Source organism: Marmota marmota, unplaced genomic scaffold (assembly GCF_001458135.2).
Source record: "Marmota marmota marmota unplaced genomic scaffold, marMar, whole genome shotgun sequence".
Lineage (NCBI taxonomy): Eukaryota > Metazoa > Chordata > Mammalia > Rodentia > Sciuridae > Marmota > Marmota marmota.
The window spans coordinates 7,116,930-7,126,796 of record NW_026000168.1 but is presented as its reverse complement, the minus strand read 5'-3'; the positions used below and the strand labels follow the sequence as shown (position 1 = coordinate 7,126,796).

Here is a 9,867-nt window from a genome sequence, read left to right as displayed (position 1 = left end):
AGATGTGTATAAGAGACAGATATATATATATATATATATCATGAAATGTTGTTCAGCCTTAATAAAAGGAAGTGCAGTCATTTGTGACAAAATAGGTAAACCCAGATGAAAATTATGGGAAATAAGACATAAATAGAAAAATGAAGCATGGATTGAATTAGGTGTGAAATCTAAAAAACAAAACAAAACAAAAAATATCAAGTTCATACAAACAGAAAGTAATTGGGTGATTCCCAAGAATAAGGAGATGAGGGTTTGGGAGGTATGGGTCAGAACGCACAAGTGATAGTTATATAACATGAATAGGTCCAGAGATACAGGAGACCATAGGATGCCTGCGGTTAATAACACTGTGCTGTACACTGGAAATTTATTCATTCCACAGACACATACAAAAGAGGAAACTACATAAGGAGACGAAGATGTTAATTTCTTTGGCTATAGTAATCATTTCACTGTATATGTATATGTATATATGCATATGAACATTGTGTGGTCCATCTTAAATATGTACATCTTTATTTTGTGATTCAGACTTTGCCTTCTGTTTTTGGTATCAGGGATTGAACTCAGGGGCACTGGACCACTGAGCCACATCCTCATCCCTATTACAGACAGGGAAAGATTTGCTTAACACCTTGATTTTGCCAAGGCTGCCTTTGAACTTGCGATCCTCCAGCCTCAGCCTCCCGAGCCACTGGGATGAGAGGAATGCACCACCGTGTGCCTGACTTCATCAGACTTTGCTTTTTGAAAGCCTCTCGACTTTTTTTTTTTGTGTGTGTGTGTATGATGTGAGGGAACGTCTGCCCTGGGGAAGGAAGTAGCAGAGTGGGTACTGCTGAGCGAGAGATTCCGATCGGGGACGCACGTGGAAGACGGAGCTCAACGTCTCCCACATGGTGCTTTCTTTCTAGGCCTCTCCATAAATTTGAAGAAGGAGCTAACACTTGACGTTCTAGATATTAGGAGAGAAAATAATATCACGATCAAAAGCAGCATGTGCCGTATTTTGAAGAACATGATCGATTACAGAGTTCACTTTCAGCTCCTCATAAACATGCACTAAATGGTGACAAAATGAAGGGTTTCCTCGACATCAATTCACCAAAACAGACAGAGAGAAAAAAAAAAAGACAAAATTTCAGGAACTAAATGAATGTGAATGACTTAAAACTGAGATCGCAATGGGTTTGGTCCTATGTAAGAAGAGAACTCTTTACTGTGTCAATCGCTCTGATGGGATTTAGAAACAGGGGGCTATTTGATCTCTAAAAGGTTGTATCTCATCAGGAGATGGGCAAGCTATACTCAGGAAAGGATCTGACAGAGTTGGGTGCGTGTTCCCCAAATCTTCCTGTGTTGGACGCTTGTTCTCCAGGGTGGCACCCCTGTGAGGTGGTGGAAGCTTTAGGAGGTGAGGTCTGGTGAGAGGTCTGCAGCTTACTGGGAACACTCCCTTGAAAGGGATGCAGGACCTCAGCCCCTTCCCCTTCCTCCCTTTTGTTTTCTGGCTACAAGTTGAGAAGCTTCTTCCACCACCTCTTCCACACCATTGCCACCTGGTGTCCCTAGCACAGTCCTGAGAGGTCTCTACCCATCCATGGACTGGGACCTCTAAAACTGTGAGCCAAAACATGCATTTTGTCTTTATAAGTTAATGATCTCACGCATTCTGTTATAGTAACAGAAAGCTGACAGAAACAGGATAAGAAACAGGATATCTGAACGGTTAGCCATCAAACACAATGGAGGGTGGGGAAATCATACTGCAGGTAGGGAAATGGAAACCTTTATACAGGAATATTGGGGCCCTTGCCTTGCAACTCCATTCAGCTACAAGAGTATTGGAAACTGTTCTCCAAGCAGAAAATGGCAGACTGTTATCTTAGTTACCAATGAGCCTTAGAGAAAATATCTCAACATAGTTACTTTAGGAGTTTCCTGAGGAAAGAGCCCAGCCAAGTCATTTTAGCATGACATGAAATAAATCCATAAACCCGAAACTTGATCAGAGCCTTCATAAGATTTTTTTAGTGCCCTCTGCTTAGCTATGAGTCAACAAGTAAAATTCACAAGGTACCTCTGTATGATTCTTAATAAAGAACAGGGGATGAAATAAAGGCAGGAAGGCAGTCTGGGGAAATAGAAATCATTCAGGGAAAATAAACCAGAAAAAAAATTCCATAAGCAATATTTTCAGAGAGAGAGAGAGAGAGAAAAACAGAGCAAGATATTACATGAAGGATCCGTCGTAAAGTAAAAGGACACTTGGAAACAACTTTAAAACCTAGAAGAGCAAGAAATTCAATAAGTGTTCTGGAAGATAAAGTTGAGGAAATCTCCTAGAAGTTTGGGACCCACAGGGCTATGAAATGCATACTAGGAAGGAAAAAAGCAATATATATATATGTGTGTGTGTGTGTGTGTGTGTAAACGTATGTGTATGCGTGTGTGTACATATATATGGACATTCATATCCATGTATATTATACACATTCAAATATATAATATATATAATATATATTATATATATATATATATAAAATAATATTATATATATATATTAACCAGAGTGACACTACAGAAAAATCTAACATTTACATAACAAGGCTTTCAGGAAATGGAATGAGGTAAAATATTAAATTATGCAAGAAGATAATCTAGGACCAGAGTATCAGAAATTCTAGGGTGACAAAACCCATCAGATGCCCAAGGTAACTATCAGAAATAGACTGAAACCATGGCACACCACCCTGAGTTTGTGGAATATGGGGGAAAACTGGCTTCTAGAGAAAGAGAGGACAGATGTGATGTAAAGCAGATCAGATATCAAAATGGTTTCAACTTTTGGGGCAGAGCAACATCTCTAAATTTCTAAGGAGTAATAATTTCTTAAAATATATATATATATATATATATATATATATATATATATATACATACACACACATATATGTTGTAGATGGACACAAAATCTTTCTTTATTTCTATGTGGTGCTGAGATCGAACCCAGTGCCTCACACGTGCTAGGCAAGCGCTCTACCACTGAGCTACAGCCCCAGCCCAGGAGTAACGATTTCTGATCTGGAATTCTATTTCCTGCTAATCCATCCATCAAATGTAGTAAACACAGAATCAAGACTTTTTCAAACATGAAAGCTTTTCTCTTGAATTATTTTTACAAAACCCATTGGATGATTTAAACTATCAAACTAAGGGAATATTTTTTAAAAAGAGAAAAGCATGTTTTTTTTGTTTATGTGTGTTGTTTGTTTTTAAGTAACAGGGCTTTAACAGCCAAGAGCAGTTTGATACTGTAGGGAGATAACAGAGACAGACTTGGGGAATGTTTAAGTCCACAGGACACTAAGCAAACAAACCGAACAGGAGAAAAGCCAACCCAGGAAATTCAAAGCTAATATCCACAATAAAATGTGGACAGAGATAAACAAACAAATAAGGAAATCGATGTGACAGAGTCTGTCTTTCTCTGCTCATGGCAAAGTGGAAATGGACCTCAAATGCATACGACTAGAATGTTTAAGATGCTCTTGGCCACGTGTGGGATGATCTGCTGAGACACATGTTTATAGAGATTAAAATCTGCATGCGGCAATTGTTATTCCAGTCCACCAGAGGCAAGAGGAAATTTAATTTCAATGCACAAAGTAATCATGGGCAATATATTCCAGTTTACCTGCAGCCACCCTAACCCATTTATCTTCCACTTTGATATTCAAATTAAAGTAAATATTAAAAGACTACCATCAACCCCAGAGTAAAAAGAAACAAATGAAGAACTCATCTAAGAAAGCCACTGTTCCAAATTTGAGTCTGAATATCACGCCAGGATGCTGTCTAGGCAGGAAGGTTACCCTAAATATTTTCCTGCAAAGTAATAATGCAAAATATAAACACAGATCCTCTTTATGAACAAATAATCAAAACAGGGCCTGCCATCTATTGAGAAAGAGCCTGCCCTGCGGCTTCCGCTGATTGAATTAGATCCACCAATTACTCAGTTTCAAAGCTGTTAGTCCTTAATAGGCAATGAGTACATATTTATGGCATCTTATTTATATTTTTATAAAGAGATAATGTTCACTTGACTACTTTCCAACCATGACTTTATGCTGGGCTGTCACAAATCATAGTAGTTTTATAGGAAGTAGAATTAGGAATCAGGAATTCCTAATGAGAACATCTTCTAATGCAAGACATGGTGCAAAGGAGGGTGCTTTGTTATGAACTTTTAAATGTGACTCCTCCTCTCCAAAGAGGAGAAGTCGATTTCAGTTCATATAATTGTTTCTTCACTCCACCTGCTTGGACACCACGCCTCTTTTCTACTTGAAAACATTTGCTAACGGCTTATCCAAGTCCTCAGGAGCCACAGACAGAAAATACAGTGGGCCTGCGAGGGTCATTAGTATCTTGATGACACACGCTATTCAGACTAAGCAAACACATACACAGGAACAAAATCTTTAGAACCGAGCCAGGTGCGGTGGCACACACCTGAAATCCCAGTGGCTCAGGAGGCTGGGGCAGGAGAATTGCAAATTCAAGACCAACTTCAGCAACTCAGTGAGACCCTGTCTCTAAATAAAATACAAAATAGGGCTGCTGGTGTGGCTCAGTAGTTAAGCGCCCCTGGATTCACTCCCCAATACCAATAAACAAGTAAAACCCTTCATAATCCACCCTAGTTTATTAAAGGGCCAGGTGTTATAATCCCAAAGCTTGTGCATTTACACATTTACAATGTGATCTGTCAGGCATCTAATCTCTTTCGTTGGGCATCAACCATGACCTAGATGCCCTCTATTTTTATGAAAAATTTAAAAAAACACAGTAAACTCTAATCAACAATAAGCTTAATTTATATATTTAAAAAATCTTTTTTTAATATTTATTTTTTAGCTTTGGGTGGACACAATATCTTTATTTTATCTTTATGTGGTGCTGAGGATGGAACCCAGTGCCTCAAGCATGGCAGGCGAGTGCAACTACTACTTGAGCCATATCCCCAGCCCTAAAAAAAACATCTTGAACAGTAGCAAAGAAGTACAAACCTAAAATCCATTCATACCCCTCCTGTTTACTACATGCTATATAATAAACATTAAAGAACAATTTTTAAAAAGTTGGTGATGATACTTGGAAATTTGATCCAAATGACCCAGTCTCCATTTTTTTTTTTTTTTTTACAAAGACACTGTGAGCTCAACTGTATGCAGATGGAAATAAGACTCATATTAGCGGGCTTGCTTCAGTGATTGCCTCTTCAGTAGCTTGTTCCCACATTTCTACTTAGAATTTGGTATTCTTGTCTCCAACATTCACTTAGCACTCTTTTCATTATTGGAGTGGGAAAGAAAATTTCACTCCGCCTGGAATAATAATTCCGTATGCGATTTCTCACCTTGAAAAATATTTGCACCATCGATAACTTTTAAATCAAAATCTTTTTTTTTTAATTAAAATGCTTTAAAAATTGTTCTTTGTAGGACATCATAGAGTTGGAGTTAAACACTTTCTGGGAGATATTAGCGGCTATGACAGACCATTCTGGTGTTTTCTAGAACGACAATATCACAAATGTATTCCAGTAGGTCTTGTTTGTCTGAAATTGTACTGGACACCTGTAGGCGTGTGAAGTCAGAGTCCCAAATTATCTACCTGTCTCTGGTTTATTTCTTAGCAAATGCAGAGACCCATATCAGGGAGCCCTCTCTTTAGCGCTGGGGGGAAATGGATAGGCCCTTCTGTATGCTTCTATAATAAAGACTTCTATCACAAAGAATAAACAACTAAATGAGCGACAATAAACTTAATTTGCACATTAGATATGCTTTTCCGAGTTCCGACATTTCAGTTGAAAATAATACTGAAGCAATGAGGCCTATAATTGAACATCCAAAACTTCTCCAGTGGGGAAACCAAAACAAATGTTGCCTGCAAACAAGATCATTTTTATAGCCTGCTGCTACTCTGCTTTTTAATAATTTTCCAAATGCCAGATCGAATAATTCCCCCTTTGATGTGATTTTCATATACCTCCAAGTGCACGGGTACAATGTCATGGGGATCTAAGTCTTCCAAAAGAAAAGCCCCTGAAACTCTCTTTCCATCGGAGTCCATGACTGTGCCTGTGGGACACGTCCTCAAATTACACTGGGCATCTTGCAAGGAGCTGGCAAGGCAGCGACTAATTGTGCTCAAGATGTTTGAAAGGAAAATCGCCTCTTCCCGCTGCATTAGTGAAATAGAAATTTTCTGACATACAGGGCGGGGACCCGCTTCAGAATCCTCTTAACACAGATAAGCCATATCAGCTAAAAACTAAGCCGGAAAATATCTTTCTCCTGTAACCATTATCTTTTTACATGTTATCTAACAACAGCATTTCTTGCATGACTGAGGCTGATAAGTAAATCCCAAAGAGAAGAGGATCCTTTTATCAGCTGTACTGAAATTTCTCATTTGCTCCTTAACACCCTGTTCTCTTTAAGGTCACTCTATGCCAATGGTGGATCCAGAAAACAAATTATATTTGACTCTGTAATGATAATCTGATGAGCATCTTAGATGAGAAAACACACCAACACACACACACACACAAATAGTTAGCCACCTTAAAAACCAGTTGGTTATGCACTTCATAGTTTTAAAAAATGGTTAAATCCATGCACAACATTTTAATTCCTTCCAAGACAAAAGCTTCAGATTTGTAGGTTAGAAAGCAATAATTCTTTGGCACTGATATGTGCCACGTTCCTGCATGAAAGGGCACGAGAGACAGCAGTCTAATTAAGAGATTGTGCATAATGATGTTCACACAGGTTATATTCACAGACCAACATTAAAGCAAAGTTTCTAAACATGTTTTTGTTTGTTTGTTTTTGTTTTTAGTAGCAGGGATTGAACCCAGGGGCATTTAACCACTGAGCCATATCCCCAGCTCTTTTTATATTATATTTAGAGACAGGGTCTTACTGAGCTTCTTAGACCTTGCTAAGTTGCTGAGGCTGGCCTTGAACTCACCATCCTCCTGCCTCAGATTCCCGAGCCCCTGGGATTACAGGCCTGCACAATCACGTCTAGCTCTAAACATGTTTTTATTCATATTGTCTATACATTTTGTGCTCATGAAGTTATTCTATTTATTTATCTAACTGTATGATTAACTATATATGTTTATATTGTGTAGGGTGCTTCTTGTCAATGACAAAGAAATAGAACCCCCAAATTCCTTAAAATGACATGTGGATATCTCATGAAGGTTAAACTATAACCACATATCTGCGATTAGATATAACGAGTTAAAATAACCTTGATAATCATACGTACTGACATTGTATGAAATGGGCCTCTTCTTTGTATATGCACATCCCCCTCTGACACTGTGTTACTGGTAGAACATCAGTGCGTTCTCTGCGCTGAGTCTTTAGGGTTTTAAGGTAAATTCAAATTTCCGGCAGAGCTGGGAACTCAAGGTGTATTAGAAATGTACAATTACAAACCTTAAAATTGGAAAATCAAAACCATTTAAAACTCACAATTTTTCTGAGATGACCTCTTTTTTTCCCCCTTTCTTTTTTTTTTGCAAAATGTTTCAAGAAGTTTAAGTCCTGAAAAATTGAAAACTGTCAAATTTTAGACAAAGATGTCAGCATTGAAATTATGCCTTTGAACCGAGCAGTGTAAGATGGTGACCTTTCGATCAATAAATCGATATCTACGGGGCTCATCTGGCCCCTGACGGTGTTCTAGGAATTGTAGTTTATTGTTGATTAAAAGCTGGCCAAAAAAATCTCCACCCTCTTTGTGCTTCTGTTCTGAAAGGGAACAAAAACCAGAAAACCAAAAACTTGATGAATAAAAGAGTTGGTAAGAATATTAAAAATGCTACAGAAGAGAAGAGACCAAATAAAGTAGCCAGAAACGCAGAGTGGGATCTTGGGATTCAAGAGCCCCCCAAGAAGGACCTCAGAACTAAGCAGAAAGTTAAGTCAGGTTATTTTAAACCAAGTCATATTGTTCAGTTATTTTCCTCCTGCAGAGAGAGGACCATATATGGGGACTGTGGTGTTCTTTATAGGATATCTCAAAAACAGGCAAATGTATTATTAATCAGCTTTTCGTTGCTGTGATCAAAATACGTGACCAGAACAACTTAGAGGAAGAAGAGTTTACTTTGGCTCATGGTCTCAGAGGTTCAGTCTCTGGTCGGCCAGTTCCCTTCCTCTGAGCCTGCGATGAGACAGAGCATCATGGTGGAGGAGAACCGGCTCAGTGCATTAAAAGAGAGCAGCAGAGAGAGGAAGGGGAAGGCAGGGGCCACAGGAGGATGCACCCTACCCCAGTGACCCACCTCCTCTAGCCACACCCTACCCACTTACACCAATCACCCAGCCATTCAAAGGAGATGGGCGGATGAGGTCGCAGCTCTCCCAATCCAATCATTTCACCTATGCATATTCCTGCATCAACAGGAATCCTACCCAAACAATGACCCTTACTTACAACATCGGAACCATAATCTTGCAGAAAACATGGAAAATGCACACATGTGAAAAACACAGTTGTTATCATCAGAACAAAGCACAGCCTAGTTGCATCTAAGTTACTCAATTTTTATGTCTCTTCCTTTTATTTCTCTCTCAACAATTACTAATAGACAATGAGCATCATGATGCTGAAGGTTCAAGAAACATTTGGAGAAGGAGTGGTATTCATTCAGTTCACTTCCATACACAAAAAAATGTTTTTGGTTTTCTTCTTAGTCTTTGGAGTGACATGATGCCTATTATTTTATTTTAGTAGCAAAATTATTAGTCCAGCTATGGTTTTCAGGACCATACACAAGCATAAATCACCAGTAGTCTACAAAATTTCTTTTAAGAAATACATCTGTATTATGGATATCTTTATTCTTTCTTATTTCATATTTTAATGACTTCAGATTTCTCTCTACCTGGGAGATTTAATTATATAACTACAATGTCCTTTTTTAAAATCCTCCATGTTTTAAACTTCTGCTATAATAAGTGCACACTACCTACATCTTTTAAATTTTAATGATGGAATAATTCTTATCCTTTCCCCCCTTATTGAATGAATTATTTCTTCAAATAAGTCACATGTTTTGGTATATGAATAATGTCAGAATATTGCTAAAGAAATATCCAGTTATTCAATACACCCATAGCATATATCTTGAAACACTGAGTCCATCTCTTAAAAAAAAAAACGATGACCACAGAGTCTTAAGTGTTTTTTTCCCCAAAATGTGCCTCCCTGGTTGGGTTTTGACACATCAAATCTCATCAGTCACATTTCCCCAGAGTGAACCAGACAATTGTTGACATAATAGAATATATTTGGGACAAGTTGGCGGAATGATCTTCCACAGATAAAGATGGGTATCTATTTTTCATAAGCCATTTTAAATGATGTTTGAAGGCAAGCCGCTAGTTTCTTTCTATGGAATATATTTATTTTTAATAGAAAAGATGAAAAAGCACCAATGGCCGAATGTAATCATGGGGGCTTAATTAGCTGCTCAAACTGTTTTATGAAGACAGTCGTTTTCATCATCCGGGAGGCAAGAAATGATAGAAGTGACATGGTTTCCAGCAAACACACTGGCTTTATAAAGCAGCAAAAAATGATGAAGACACTTCTAAGACAAATGATGTCCCTTGGTGATATACGTAGGTACACTTGAATTGATATGTTTAAAAGTCTTAAAGATACACTCTGCAGTTTCACCCCTTCAAATGATCGGAGCTTATCTGTTTGCTGGAAGGGAAGTGAATAATGACTCCTAAGGACACCATGAGTTTATGCTTTCCCTTT

At 38.2% G+C, this 9,867-nt stretch overlaps 1 protein-coding gene across 3 annotated transcripts in view; it reads right to left on the bottom strand.

Moving 5' to 3' along the window:
- Nucleotides 1-9,867, bottom strand: part of Cntn6 (contactin 6) — a 287,218-nt gene that overhangs the window by 34,313 nt on the left and 243,038 nt on the right. The window lies entirely within an intron of this gene.